General features: G+C 42.5%; 1 long non-coding RNA gene across 1 annotated transcript; it reads right to left on the reverse strand.

Annotated features, from left to right (window-relative positions):
• Positions 1-7,872: 7,872 nt before the first annotated feature.
• On the reverse strand, positions 7,873-13,783 carry LOC307218931. The gene is made up of 3 exons (XR_013840152.1): positions 12,953-13,783; positions 12,202-12,323; positions 7,873-8,551 (listed from the first exon to the last, which is right to left on the reverse strand). It is a non-coding gene; the product is annotated as an uncharacterized lncRNA (long non-coding RNA).
• Between the last annotated feature and the right edge of the window lie 2,651 nt (positions 13,784-16,434).

Raw genomic sequence — 16,434 nt, forward strand, 5'->3', positions numbered from 1 at the left:
CGAAGCGCGATTTAGCGCTCCTGCACGTGCAACAAACCCAAAAGTAACCCATTCTGGTACATCCAGGTTGGCCGCGGACGTTCAACGAAATGGACCCTAAACAGGGCAGACTCAAAACAGGGTACAACTGTATTGTTTTCATATACAGAATTGCATTTTTGGTCTTGTTATATATAGAATTCTTTTTTTTTCTTTTTTACAGTTTTATTATTATTTTGGAGGTCTTTAACTGCTTTATCATCTTTTGTTGGCATCCATCTGTCTTGGGAGATAATAGGGGGTGGGCCTTTGGAAGTAAAGTCAAACCATAAGAGAGTTACAGTGCCTGCTTTGGTTGTAGAGACAAAAAGGGACTTTTCTGAAGCAGGGTGCAGAGTGTAGGATGTTTTTTTGTTTTTTGTTTTTTGTTTGCAGTGATGTTTCAGGCTGTAAAAAGGCAGCAAGCTGAGCAGAGAGTCAGAGCTATGGCTGGGGAGAAGCAAGAACTTCTTGGGGTGTCAGTGATGTAAGCTCATCCATTGTAGGCTCAGGTTATATATCTGTGTCAACCATATATCACAAAGACACCACAGTCTCCATCCCCGGGTAGATGGATGGACCCCTGCAATCTCACACTGCTCAGAGGTTGGAGTAACATGCAACAAAATAGTTAGGAAATTGACTTCACACTAGGTCCTGCATAAATCAATATTCAGAGAAAATGTGGCGGCTCCTACTCTGGTTATAAACAGCTGAAGAATTTCAAGGTAAACCTAAAGACTAGGGACATTCCCAGAGGAATTTTGCACATTCCTAAAACCAGTAGATTTGGGGACAGATTCGGGGGGGGGGGGGCTTTGCAGTCTCTTAAAATATGCAATCCAAAAAATTCAGCCAGAGTTCTGTAAGCTGATGATATTAGAAGCATGCATTTCAACATCAGTCTTTACCTGGGTCCAATAAGTGAGACCTAGTTCAAAAATAATCTAGTCCTGGCCAGTATAAGGCCATAAATTGGTCTACTATATTCCCATCTTGTATTTTCAGAAGGTATTCCAGTCTGCTGTCTTTATCCTATTTTAGCTGCTCTTATCCACCCTGAACACTGTGGATAACTTAAAAAACTTCAGTTAAGAACATAGACACACAATGCAGCTGACAAGAGATCTCTGAGAGCTGTTTTCATGGTATCCAATTAAGCATATGCAATTTAGCTCAGTAAAATTATTTCTATTCAGTTATGCTTTAAACAAATTAGATTCTAATTACTACCAATTGTTACGTCTCCCCCACATACAATGAAGTACTATTCATTTAACAGAAATATTTCAGTGTTCATTTTTAATCTGGATAGGTGAAGTGTTTTGCAGTTATTATGTTAGAGAGCTTTTCAGCTCAGCTACTGGAGAACTTTTGGAAGAAATTGGATGTAATTGAACACAGACAAGAGTGCTAAATTGGTCCTCTATCGGAATTACTCAGTGGTTTATAGTCAACAGGCAAACACGAGTATTGGAAATAGCAAATAATATAGGAACTTACAAGCAGCAGACTTCAAGAAAAATCAAAGTAGGCCAGTGCTCAAAGTTTGTGCACAATGTAATTTCACTAAAAGAAGAGCCATTGTTCCCAGAAGTCTGCCATCGCCTCCCCCCAATTGTTGTCTAGTTCATACACTTCCACAAATGGTTCGTGAATGGTTTTACAGTGGTACCTCGGGTTACATACGCTTCAGGTTACAGATTCTGCTAACCCAGAAATAGTGCTTCAGGTTAAGAACTTTGCTTCAGGATAAGAACAGAAATCGTGCTCCGGCGGTGCAGCAGCAGCAGGAGGCCCCATTAGCTAAAGTGGTGCTTCAGGTTAAGAATGGACCTCTGGAACAAATTACCATATTTTTCGCCCTATAGGACGCACTTTTCCCCCTCCAAAAATGAAGGGGAAATGTCTGTGCGTCCTATGGGGCGAATACAGGCTTTCGCTGAAGCCTTGAGAGCGAGAGGGGTCGGTGCGCACTACAACAGCGGCAAGAGTCTTGATACCACAAGGATAGAAGAATGAGGAAATCCCAAGGAAAGAACAGTGGCAAGAAAAATTCATGAGCTATGCAGAGTTGGCTAAATTGACATACAAACTGCAGGACAAGGACAACTGTGACTTCAAGGAAGAATGGGAACTTTTTACAAATTATCTAAAAAGACAACAAAATGAATTGGACTCCTTGGCAGGTTTTGAATAAACATACACAAATTTATTGGTTGATAACATGACAGACAGACAAAGCAAGGATATGTATAATTTTATAACATGCAGAGAATAATATGTGCAGAGAAATCAGAGAGAGGAGTTGAGGGAAGTCTCTGGCGGTGTGTGTGTGGGAAAAAAGGGGAAATATAGCTTGTTTAGCTTATACGTAATTTGTTATGTTGAAATTGCTTAATAAAAATATTTTTAAAAAATAAAAATAGAGAAGTGTGAACATTTCCCAGGGTTTAGATATTACAGTAAAAGCAAACTGGCCATTGATTTCCTGATAGAAAAACTTTTCTAGGATTGCCTTGCAATTAGCTTGGATTTGCAGAGCTTCCTCCAGGGTTTCTGAGAATTCTGCAAGAAATCTACAAAATGAAAGAAGGCTAAGTCTGGCCAATCTCTTCACAAAATCTTTTTCCCAGTCTTTCATTTTCCCAAGCTTAACCTGGCTAGAGAGATAGTGGGTTGGGTGGAGGGTTTGCCGCTTCTATTGGGAAGGCTATTTTCTGAACTGGGGAAATTCATCATCAGTCTCTCTTCCAATACTGAATTTTGATGCCATCAGTAATCATAATCCTAGTTAACAGCTCTGAAAATCACATAAATTATTCCTGGCTTCTTCAGACTGCACCTGTCTCATGAGCTTTTCTGACATCTAAGCATGATAAAATAATGCCATTTCTGAATGTGACCTTTCATTTCAGCAGTTTATGCACTGCGTGTTCATTGCAGCAGTGTCAAGAATGTGTGTCAACCCTTTATAGCGACTGTACTTCATTCGGAGAATAATGAGCGTTCATTTTCAAGTGTGTGAGATCATTTTCAAGTGCTTGCTGGCAAGATGGACATTTTTGCTTCAGATTTTTTTAACTAATTGCAGCAGATCGCTCAGTTTGTACAATTATCTTTCTCTGCCTCATTATGAAACTAATCAGGCCTTTTTGTTGTTGAGATTTTCACTTGTGCAAATACATTACTAGACACTCGAGCTTCTATTTCTTGGCTACCAGTGGCCATCAGCTTTAGAATTGGTCAGAAGTTTTTGTTTTTATCAAAAATATTTATGAAGAGCATATAGCTGAACTGTGAATGTAGAAGCTGCAGTAGATGTATAGCCATTATGGTCAGGGCCGGATTTAGGTTTGATGAGGCCCTCAGCTACTGAAGGTAATGGGGCCCTTAATATGTCCGGCTGTCCTTTATCAACAACAAATTGTCACTGTTAGAAATGAGCAAACCAGTGATATTTTAGGGAGCAGGCTAGCAGGCGGGGTCCATTTCTTACATCATAGGAGCAAAACAACACAAAACACTGTTATTGTATGTAGGTTTTATTTTATTTGTTTTTTATCTTATATTTTGGAAATGTACATCCAGGTTTCTTCCCTTTAAATTTTTTTGGGGCCTCCAAGAGAGCGGGGCCCTAAGCTATAGCTTGTTTAGCTTATACGTAAATCCAGCACTGATTCTGGTGACAGTTGTGTATGTGGATGAAGGGTCTGAACATGGCAGGGACCTCTGCAAAGGCATTGCATATCTTTGTCTACTCTATACATTGCACTCTCCCTGCTGTGCAGTAATCAGGAAAAAAACTGGGCCTTCCAACACAAGAAACAAGGGTGGGACAAGTTTCAAGGTACTCTGCTGAACCCAGGGCCAGCCCAAGGCATTTTCACGCCTGAGGCAAACCACAAAATGGCACCTCTCCCCCCACCAGGGAAGGAGTGAGTGAAGCTCTACGTCAGGAACAAGCAGAGAATAAAGATCTACACTGGGATTTGACGGCCCTGTGGATCCTGCTGCCAGTTGCTGCACCTTGCCTCATGGGTGGGACAGCCCTAGCTGAACCACCTTTAAACTATAAGCTATAGACCCTATTACAACTAATTAAAGGTAAAGGGACCCCTGACCATTAGGTCCAGTCGTGACCGACTCTGGGGTTGCGACGCTCATCTCGTTTTATTGGCCAAGGGAGCCGGTGTACAGCTTCCAGGTCATGTGGCCAGCATGACTAAGCTGCTTCTGGCGAACCAGAGCAGCGCACGGAAACACCATTTACCTTCCTGCCGGAGTGGTACCTATTTATGTACTTGTACTTTGATGTGCTTTTGAACTGCTAGGTTGGCAGGAGCAGGGACCGAGCAACGGGAGCTCACCCTGTCGCGGGAATTCGAACTGCCGACCTTCTGATCAGCAAGCCCTAAGCTCTGTGGTTTAACCCACAGCGCCACCCGATTACAATTAATTACTACGACTAATCCAGAATGCAGCAGCTAGACTGGTGCCTGGGATCAGCCGCCGGGACTATGCAACACTGGCCCTAAAGGATCCACATTGGCTCCCAGTACGTTTCCTAGCACAATTCAAAGCGTTGGTGCTGATTGCCCTAAATGGCTTTGGCCCTGTATACCTGAAGGAGCTTCTCCACCCCCATCGTTCAGCCCGGACACTGAGGTCCAGCTCCGATGGCATTCTGGCAGTTCCCTCACTGCAAGAAGTGAGGTTATAGGGAACCAGGCAGAAGGCCTTTTTCGTGGTGATGCCTGCCCTGTGGGAATGCCCTCCCATCGGATGTCAAGGAGATAAGTAGCTATACAACCTTTAGAAGACATCTGAAGGCAGGGATGTTTTAATGTTTGATTTTTTTATTGTGTATATGCTGGAAGCTGGTCAGCGTGGCTGGGGCAACTGAGCCAGATGGGCAGGTTGCAAATAATTATTTTTAAATTGTTATTACTTCACCTCCAATTTCTTACTATAATAATGGAATGTGATTCAGCCAACTTGCTCTTAACAAAGGGCTATTAAGTGGCCTGTAAACCCCCAACTATAAAAACTGCTTAAGGAAGAGCAGGATGTGCTTACTAGCTCCTCCATCCCATCATATCCCCCATTTCCCTCCACACACAGAAGGAGAAGGGAGCTTGTTGTAGTTATGGAGGATCCCCCTAAATCATGCAGGGAACCACCACAAGTACAGCTATCTCCCTACTGCAAAACATGGGGGACAATGGGGCAACAAGGGAGGGTCAGGGTCAAGTCAAATATAGGGTCAACTTCAAAATGGAAGCCCTAGTTTAGAGCAGAAATCATTCATAGGCATCCAGCGACAGGAATAGAAACTCTGGTAAAGGACTACAGAGGAGAAGGTTTTATTCACGAGATCCTGGGTGTAAAAGAATGTTGCCCTAATCCCACAAGTGAGATGGTTTGTGACAGCGAAAAATCAATACACACGCACTTGCATGATTAAAAAAAAATGTTGTTGCAGTCTGGCTCTGTGTAAATGATTTTATGACACAAATACCGTGGCCGAGATGTCTTTAAAAGCTTTGGGATATAGTTATTGTACCCTTTCTAGAATGCATCACAGCCCCAGTTTCAGATGTTCCGACTGCCAAACGCATCACAAACATCATTTTGCTAAAAGGATCCTAATTACATAATGTACTAGCGAAGATGGATGCAGAGTAGATTTAACGTCTCCTGTTTGAATCGGGGAAATGGGCTATGAACGTAGCTGTATTACACTCATTTGAACCAGTATTGTTTTCCAGGAGGCCTGGCACTGAAGAGGCTGCTATGGCATTCCTAGGGCCAGAGAGAGTGGGGGGGGTGTGTAAAAAGAGAGACCTTAATTCCTTCTTTTGCTACGAATTCAGCCACAGCCAAAAAAGCGAGGAGGTGAGTTGTAAAGACTAGGGGGTGCAGATCCTCCCCACTAGATTGGTGACTGGGAGTGACCACCAAGACCACATAACACCGGTCCTGAAAGACCTACATTGGCTCCCAGTATGTTTCCGAGCACAATTCAAAGTGTTGGTGCTGACCTTTGAAACCCTAAACGGCCTCGATCCTGTATACCTGAAGGAGTGTCTCCACCCCCATCATTCAGCCCGGACACTGAGATCCAGCGCCGAGAGCCTTCTGGTGGTTCCCTCACTGTGAGAATGGAGGTTACAGGGAACCAGGCAGAGGGCCTTGTCGATAGTGGTGCCTGCCCTGTGGAATGCCCTCCCATCAGATGTCAAGGAAATAAACAACTATCTGACTTTTAGAAGACATCTGAAGGCAGCCATGTTTAGTTAAGCTTTTTATATTTGATGTTTTATGGTTTTTTTTTAATATTCTGTTATCATCATCATCTTATAGAAGTGGACTATGTGAAATCAGGCTAATTTTGAAGTTCAACAACATTGCTAACCAAATGTGCCAAAATCCTACGGGCCGAATCCTTTTGCCCCCCCCCCCCCCATGCAGCACCCTGTTCTCACAGTGGACCCCAGATGCAAGAACAAGGGCACTGTCCCCTCCTGTGGGTTTCAGCAAGATTAAGAAATAAAGTGGTGGGGTGTTTTTAGGTTTAAAGCATGTCCCATCCTCTCAGCAATTGTCACAAATAAGATAGGTCAGTATTATTGCACCCATTATTTTAGACGGGTGGCAAACCTTTGTTCCTCCAGTTGTTGCTGAACTATACTACAACTTGCATCATCCGTGACCATTGGCCAAGCTAACTATGTCTGATTGGAGCCCACCAATATCTGGACGGCTGCAGGTTAGCTACTCCCATTTTAGTTGATGGCCTGAGATCAAGAGATGCAGACCATCTCTAAGGCCATGACAGAAAGTTTCATTGAATTCAATGGGGCTTAATATACTTGTATATGCCGTTAGCCAGCTAGTTGCTTTTAGAAACTATTCTAGAAGATTTTTAGACTCCTGAAAAATATTCTAGCAGATTTCTACCCATGCAAATCTAACACTATTGCATTGTAAAGATTATTGCATTAAACGACATAGCGAGAAAAGCTTATTCTCTTCCTTAGTGCATATACTAGGTTGCCTCCCAGCACATTATTCTCAGCTACAAGGCCAGGAACTATAATGAAATAAGATTAAAAGTGGGGGGAAAGTTTTAGATGCGATCTATTGCTTTCATTATAACAGAAGGGGGAAAACTGCTGCAAGGATATTTTTGTAATAGAACAGATAATAAGCGGTTATTATGAAAATGAGACTTTAGGGAGAGATGGGTATTTTGCTTAATCATTCCCATGCCCTCACCTTTATCTTTCACATTTCAAAGAATTTCTAGATTTGGCTTCTTTTTTTCACTGAACTGTCACCAAAAAAATAAGTAACATTTTTAGAAACGCTTCCATTTCTTGAAAAACTGCATAGGATTAAGCTGTATGCCAATGTACCTTTGAATAATGAAGGGGAAACATTTCTATGCAACTATTTTTGTGGCTCTTCCTTAAAAGCACGGCTATCACCCTGCACATATTTGCTTTGAGATCAGCAGTACTGACTGCAAGAGGACCTAATCTTTGAATGTATAGGTTTAGGCTGTTAAGTTAGCATGACTTCATATAATGAAGGGCATGCAACTATTTTTAACGGTGGAGTGAACTCAGTAATTATAGTTAAGTTCAGTTGGTCCATTAGAAAAATCCTGAAAGCCAGAGTAAGTTTATAGATACCTTTATTAGGATCAACAAAAATGTCACAAATTCGTGATTAAGCTGGAAGGGGGAACTCTTTCTGGAGTACTGAATCAGGCCCCCCAGCCACCTTAATCTGGCCTTGCTGCTCCCCCAATCCTTCAATGATAAGATCATCTACCTGGAAGAGAAAAGACAATTTTTTATTATTATTACACTTTTCCTTCAAGGAGCTCAAGGTCTTTATTTAATCGTCACGAAAATTCTGAGCTAGGGTAGGCTAAGAGACAGCGAGCAACCAAGGTCACCTTTAAGCTTTCATGCATTAGTGGGGTCTTGAACCCTGGTCTGACACTCCAACGCAGGAGTCACCACCTTTCTTGGGTCCATGGTCACATTGCAAATTGGAGAAAGCTGATGTGGAGACTACTCAGTTTCATTTCATTACTTTTATTTATTCTATTTATTTTATCCACTTTTCACTCACACAAGTCACAAAGCTGCTTATATACAATAAATAACATGGTGGAACATCACTAGTGCAACATAAATGATATAAAACGATTAACAAATCAGTAAAACAACCACCTTCTATAAAAAACTACTAACAAAACAACTTTTAAAAATACATTAAACAGCACAGCCACAAGAAAAGACATGCTATAAAATTCACAAAGCATGTGATCCTAGAAAACCATGGCAGAATTGAGTGACCCTGTTGATGAAACAATGGAACATAAACTAGACTTTCACTTCAACATCAGTGAGGTAAGTGGTGCATGTACCTTTCCCCCCATATTTCAAAATGCTTTACGCCTTTGGGAGTGCGTTTGACTTCCTTCCTGTGAAATCCATGCCAGAATTAAATGACCCTGTGGATGAAACAATGGGAACATAAGCAAAGAGACAAAAGGGGTACCATAAAATTCTTCTTGAATTGGAGACCTGCCCCCTCCTTGCTCAAAGCGCCAAATTCATTCTGTTCCCACAAGAATTCTCCACCAGCATTTGATGCCTGTTGCCTGTTGAAACTGACATGGTGCCGTCCATCCCTTGGCTCCTGAGCTACATGAAAATCACATGAATCTATGCCTTCTCCTCACAGATCAGGGGCTGGAATTTAGAGTTTCGGCAGCAGTTCATGTAAGATTTCCAAGCTGGGACAGAATGGGGAGAAAGAGAGAAATTGGGTTGTATTGTCATCATGCTCTAAATTCTGAATTTATTTACGCATTTATTTTATTATATTCCATCTTTATCTTCTAAGGAGCTCAAGGTGGGGTACCTGACAGCTGAGTTTGCTGTCCTGGACATCTTCTGGAGAGTGCAGGAAGGAGTTGGAACCACTGAGGCAGCGGCACCAAATTCTGAGGGCCCAGGCACCCACAATTTTTTTTTTGCTGTGGGTGCCTGGCCTCTGCCCCCTGCTGCTGCCTGGCCTCTGGCATTCTGGTCTCTGTTGGGCCCACTGCATCAGCGGACAGGCTTCCAGGTACAGCGGGCCCCAACAGAGGCCCCATGGCAGAGCACAAGTCCTGACCCAGTTGCCACCATGGCACCAGAACACACGGGCACCTGTGCCACAATCACAGTGTCATCATGATGTCATGGGGTTTGCTGGGCACCCACAGTCTGGGGTCCAAGCCAGCACTGCTGTACCTCAAATACCCCTTATGCCCCGAAAGGAAAAGGCAAGAATATTACTCTTTAATTCTATACATCTCTAAGACAGTAATTCTCTAACTCATTCTGTAACTAGCTCCCTCATCTTACTCCCCTTAAATACTTTTTCATACCAAAATTCTCTGGAAAGTCATCCAGCAATAGACACGTCATAATGGAGGGCATGTCCCTGTTACTTCATTCATTCATTCATTTATAAACCATTTAATATTTCTAAACGTCTAAGCAGTGAACAGTATATAAACAGTATATAAAACAGAAATGCAACATAAAACTAATAAACTGGTTGTCTAAAATCATATACAAACAAACAGGGTTCAAACCCACAGTGGCGTAGTGTGGGGGGTGCAGGGGGGGCGGCCGCACCGGGCGCAACATCTTGGAGTTAGGTTTAGGGGGCGCAAATCCACAGGTTAGGGCGCGCAAATTACTTCCCATGCCCCAGGTGCTGACAACCCACGCTACGCCACTGCAAACCCATAAATCTGTGCCTTCTCTTCGCAGATCAGGGGATGAAATTTAGAGTTTCGGCGGCAGTTCACATAGGATTTTCAACCTGTGGCAGGATGGGGAGAAGGAGAGAAATGGGTTTACTCTGAATAAAACTAATGTTGGCATTTAAAATACCACCCAAAAGCCCTTTGCAAGTGCCTTCCCCCTTAACCTCTACACCTTGGTTCTGTTCAAATGTTGTTCATGTGAGAGGTGCTCACAGTTCAAAGAGCTAGCTCAGTTGGTGAAGCATGAGACTCTTAATTTCAGGGTCCTGGGTTTGAGTCCCACTTTGGGCAAAGCATTCCTGCGTTACAGGGGGTTGGACCAGGTGATCCTTGTGGTTCCTTCTCCAATTCTATGAGCACACTTTTCACCCTTCGCGTAGCACTCTGATGTAGCCCCAACCTCCATCCATAGTGCATTTGAGCACAATTGTCTACAGAAAAACCCCTACATGGGAGCAGCTGTTTGTGTACAGGGCCTCCACACCATTGAGAGACCTGCATGTCTGGATCGCATGGCTTCCCCATGCATATTGGTTCCTTTTGTGGACATCCACTGCTTGATAACCCTTCACCAAACCATGAGCGCTCTTAAGCCATAAATATTTATTGAAAGTATTTATTCATTTGCTTTAATAGCACAAGGATGGAAGATTGAAGAAACCCCAACTAAAGAACCATGGCAAGAAAAATTGATGGACTATGCAGAACTGGCAAAACTGACATATAAGCTACGGGACAAGGATAACTGTGACTTTGAAGATGAATGGGAACCCTTTACAAAGTATTTGAAGGCACAACAAAGTGAACTGGACTCCTTGGCTGGTTTTGAATAAACATTCACAAACTTTTTATTGATAATAATCAGCTAAATAGTTTGAGGATCTATACAACTTTGTAACATGCAGAAAACAGCATTTTTAGAGAAATCAAAGACTGGAACTGAGGGAAGTCGGGGGGTGGGGGTGGGTGGGTTCTTTGGGGGGAAAGAGGGGGAGGGAGGAAAAATGAGGGGAAAAATAAGGATGATATATTTCTGGATAATATGTTTTGTTTTAATTTTGAATAGAAGGTATTTTAAAAAGAAAGAAAGTATATATTCATTTGAAAGCACAGGAACTATTTAAGCCTGCTCCACTTTCCTCCTATAGCCTCTTTTGATTTCAGCACTCAGGGAGGTTGGATGCTGTGATAGCTCAGCCGGTACAGCAGGTTTCCTCAGACTCGGCCCTCCAGATGTTTTTGGCCTACAACTCCCATGATCCCTAGCTAGCAGGACCAGTGGTCAGGGATGATGGGAATTGTAGTCTCAAGACATCTGGAGGGCTGAGTTTGAGGAAGCCTGCAGTAGAGCATCAGACACTCAATTTCAGGGTCACGGGTTTGAGCCTAACTTTGCACCAAATAATTCCTGCAATTGCAAGGGGTTGGACTAGATGATCCTCGTGGTGCCTCGCAACTCTACAATTCTAGAATTCAGCACTCCTTGAGAGTATGGATGTTAGGACTCTCCAGTGAAGGGCTACTGGGTTTTGGGCCAATGGTTTGTCAGTTGTTTTGTTTTGTGTGGGCAGAAGAACCCATTGGATTGAGCAGTGCTGTGAGAAGTCAGACCATGTCTGCAGACTTAAGCTATGGTTGTCTAAAGAAGGCTGATCGCCAAAGAATTGATGCTTTTGAGTTATGGTGCTGGAGGAGACTCTTGAGAGTCCCATGGACTGCAAGAAGATCAAACCTCTCCATTCTTAAGGAAATCAGCCCTGAGTGCTCACTAGAAGGACAGATCCTGAAGGAATACTTTGGCCACCTCATGAGAAGACTGCCTGGAAAAGACCCTGATGTTGGGAAAGATGGAGGGCACAAGGAGAAGGGGACGACAGAGGACGAGATGGTTGGACAGTGTTCTCGAAGCTACCAGCGTGAGTTTGACCAAACTGCGGGAGGCAGTGGAAGACAGAAGTGCCTGGCGTGCTCTGGTCCATGGAGTCATGAAGAGTTGGACACGACTAAACGACTAAACAACAACAACATGGTTGTCTAGTGGTCCCCACCCAATTCTCATCAAGACTTTGGCATATAAGAGGAGATGCAATTTAAACCTTCCATCCCATCTGTGATCCTGAGGAGAATCTCTCCCCCCACATTCACACATTTAACATTTACCGGGGCTGGGGGAGAGGAATAACCCATTTTCACCAGGCATCAAACATCAATTGAACCATCACAACTTCAAGTGACATAGGTTTTTGTTCCCACAGATTTCATTTAAAAAAACACCCAACCACCTTTAGTACTAAAAAAATAATATACCGGTATTTAACCCCTGGCAGTGCCATCCACACCTTATTGCTGATCTCACATTGTAGGGAGGGGACAATTTGCCTCTTCTTTGCCCTTCGTCATTTCAGGAGAAATGTGCTGGCCGATATCTCCTCCGAAACAGAATTCAAAGCACTTTGGGAACCTTAGTGTTTAAGGGAATATGTAAGCAATGGCTTTAAGCTTTTAACCTCATTCATAAAATATATGAAGTGTAATATATCTTTGCAATTTAAATGCAAATAATCTTCAAACAAAGCTAATCCCGGAGGCTTTTGTGCAGAGAATGATCTAGCAATAGGAACTTTTTAAAAAATCATCTCACCTTAGTTTGATTTCTTTTTCACTATTAACCATTGGTCCACATGGATGTAATCCTTCAGACCTGCACTAAGCTATTCATTTAAATGCGTTACAATATAACCTTTGCGGGCAAAACGACGGGTGACAAAAGGGTGTGTGTTACTTATTAACCTGTACTGGAAATGGAAGCATCTTTATGCTGCAGTCTGGAGTCCCAGAGTTTACGAGTTCATAAAAATGTAATAGTTCTGCCTATAATCCCAGCCATGCAACGCGCACGGAAAACGGCTGCACAATTAAGCTATTCGTTTCAACTATTAAATGCTGCTGAATGGGATCAATGCTGTTTGCGTTGTCTCCGTACTGCAAAGGGTCCTTCAGGAAACAGGGAAAGGCAATCGGTTCTCTGTGGAAGGCAGAGACCAGGATGTTTCTCCTGCTTATTACGATTTCGTGACTTGGTAGACCTACAGCTAAGGAGGGTTTGTATCTCCAGGGCTTCTGACAATTATCCAGAGTTAATCCCATACAGGTAGGCAAGAGTCACATGACATCACCACCAATTTTTCTCTCCACTGCCAGTTAACTGCTCTTCCTTCAGTCAATAGAACCTCCAGCCAATCAAAGAGTCTGTAGCCTTGATCTTTTGACAGTTATGCTATGACATCAACCGGTTTTAAATGTTTGATGTTGCAACATCTTTTAATTTGTTGGAAGCCGCCCAGAGTGACTGGGATAACCCAGACAGATGGGCCGCATATTGTTGCTGCTGCTGCTGCTGTTGTAATTATTATTCATACCCTGCCCATGTGACTCGGTTGCCCGAGTGGCTTCCAACATACCATATTTTTCCATGTATAAGGCTATGTTTTTCCCCACGTAACCCTCTTTTAGGGAGGACATGATTTATGTATGCAACTACGGCTGAACGGACACTATTAGCCCAACATTGGAAAGAATAAGGTGTCTCAGCTAAAGAAGATTGGCAACTTAAATTAATGGAATATGCTGAAATGGCAAAATTGACAATGAAACGAAAAGGAAGACATGACAACGAGTTTAAGGAAGAATGGAAGATATTTATTGCATATATACAGAAGCATTGTACACAGATTAATACATTAGCAGGGTTTTAGAAATACTTGTAATTTGACTATGAATGGACAATAGGGTATTCAAATGGTTTTCAAATTTAACAATGGACATGCAGTATGTTGATTAATAATGGCACCAAGAAAGGGGGAAGTCAGTTTGTTTTGTTTTGTTTTTGTATTGTTCTTGTTCTTGTTGTTTTTGGAAAATTAATAAAATGCCATATAAAAAAAGTTAGTGACTTATTATAAGACACAGTCATACCTCGGATTAAAGTGGCTTCAGGTTGAGCATTTTCAGGTTACGCTCCACAGTGACCCGGAAGTAACGGAACATATTACTTCCGGGTTTCGCTGCTCGCGCATGCACAGAAACGGTGAATCGCGACCCGCGCACGTGCAGATGTGCAGACATGGGTTGCGTTCCGCTCTGGATGCAAATGGGGCTCCGATGGGCAAGAGATGTAGGACATAACATAATGTTTGAGGATTGGGAAAGATTGTGGAAGAAAAGGGTTAGGGAATATAACGTCAGGGAAGATAATGAATTCTGTGCTGAAAATAAGTAATGATGTTCTCTGCGGTATATGACGAAATCCGAGTCTCAGCTTCTTTCTGGCGTGCTCCCTGGATTAGGTTGAAACTGATGACAGAAATTTTAATATCCTTTATGTTTTCAACATTCCCAATGCATTGTATTTATATTAAAGTACAATACAACATGGTGGGAATGTTGAAAACATAAAGAGTTTTAATATTTATATTAAACTCTTACTTTTGGTTTTTAATGGTTTCCACCTTACCATATGAGCCCAGTTTGGATAGGCAACAAATACTGATAAACAACGAAAGACACTTTTGACAAATGCTTTTTCTGCGCAGCAGGTATCCCTTTCAGAACATTTTCTTTCTCCTTGTCAGTTACAAATCTGCCTACCCTTGTACAAAGTCACCGAATTTATCCACGCGGTTAATCTTTATTGTGTGTGCAGCTCAAAATCCTGTTATTTTTACAGGATCGGCAGGTCTAATCTTTTGTGCACCCGCTCTTTTTACAGAATGCACTTCAGGAACGCTTTCCTGGTATAAGGTAACTGCATCCTCATTTATAGAGGGAATGTAAAAAAAAAAGAATAAAAGGGAAAGTGGTCTCCTGGTGTTTCGGCATAGCATGTAGGCTTTCGCAATGCTTTCAACTCCTAATGTGCGGCTCTTTGCACAAGAGTGTTGTTAAAATTAGTTTCTGTTGCAAGAAAACTTGGACAGAAAATTGAATTACTTTAGATTTGTAGAATACTGAGCTGTCTGGATTTTATTTAATAAACTTGCACATTTTGGTGACCGGGAAACCTGGAAAAAAAATTCAGCATTCATTATTAATGTTTTATGTGTTTTAAACATCCTCTTTTTCTATGAGAAAGCAGTTTCTTGTTAAAAATTTAATAACAAGCAAAGCAATCCTATTTGGTGGGTTGGAGGGGGAACCGATGGCAGAGGATCTGCTTACGGATCTAGTTTGGCGGTGGAAATGGACAGGTTGGGGGGGGGTTATGTTCTTAGCTGTTTTTGTTTTATCTGATTCCCTGTCAGGGAAGAAGCTGCAGTATAAATAAATATAAAAATAAACTTTCAGCAGCAGCCTTCCCTGTTTATGCCATGTTGGTCGAGTCTGACAGACAACTTAGAAATATTTTCTTTGCAAAAGGAGGCTGCAAGGATACCAGTGTAAAAGAACCTGACCAAAAATGAAAAGTCAAAGCTTTATTTCCTAGTTAAGTAATACACGGCTTAGGACTTTTTCATTATTATTATTATTATTATTTATTATTAACCTGCCCTGCAAAGGTGAATAGAGATTGAAGCGAAGGAATTAACGTACTTACGGCTGGGCGATATCTGGTTTTCAACTTTGCGATATATCACCAGCTAAACATTGTGATATACAGCCATACCTCGTGTTGTGTTAGGTTCATGCTGCGTCTTTTCGGCTTGCGAACGCGGCAAACCCAGAAGTGTTTACAGTGGTACCTCAGGTTACATACACTTCAGGTTACAGACTCCACTAACCCAGAAATAGTACCTCAGGTTAAGAACTTTGATTCAGGATGAGAACAGAAATCATGCTCCAGTGGCACGGCGGCAGCAGGAAGCCCCATTAGCTTAAGTGGTGCTTCAGGTTAAGAACAGTTTCAGGTTAAGAACAGACCTCCGGAATGAATTAAGTACTGAACCCGAGGTACCACTGTACTTTTGGGTTTCGCCCTGCGCGTACTCAGAAGTGTTCTGCACGCTTCACACATGCGCAGAAGCGCCGCTCTAGTTGCGGACTTTTCAGGGTGTGAACGGCACCCCAGAACGGATCATGTCCGCAACTAGAGGTACCACTGTATATCACAATGTCTGAAATAAGGATGGAGCTATGTAGAAGCATTGGTTGTCTTTACAGTTTTCCCCACACTGTGATTTTTGCATCACACACACACACACACACAAACATCATGATTTGCAATATATTGAAAGGTCAAAAACCATGAAACCAATATTAAGATATGGACTTCAAACCAGTTTTGGATGATAAATCGCCCAGCCCTACCTAATACACTAACTCTAGCCCACACACAAATATAAAGGATAGGGTATATCCACATAAGGGACGCGGGTGGCGCTGTGGGTTAAACCACAGAGCCTAGGACTTGCCGATCAGAAGGGCGGCAGTTTGAATCCCCGTGATGGGGTGAGCTCCCGTTGCTCGGTCCCTGCTCCTGCCAACCTAGCAGTTCGAAAGCACGTCAAAGTGCAAGTAGATAAATAGCTACCGCTCTGGTGGGAAGGTAAACGGCATTTTCGTGTGCTGCTCTGGTT

The sequence above is a fragment of the Podarcis cretensis genome, assembly GCF_951804945.1.
Source record: "Podarcis cretensis genome assembly, chromosome: 6".
NCBI classification, from domain to species: Eukaryota; Metazoa; Chordata; class Lepidosauria; order Squamata; family Lacertidae; genus Podarcis; species Podarcis cretensis.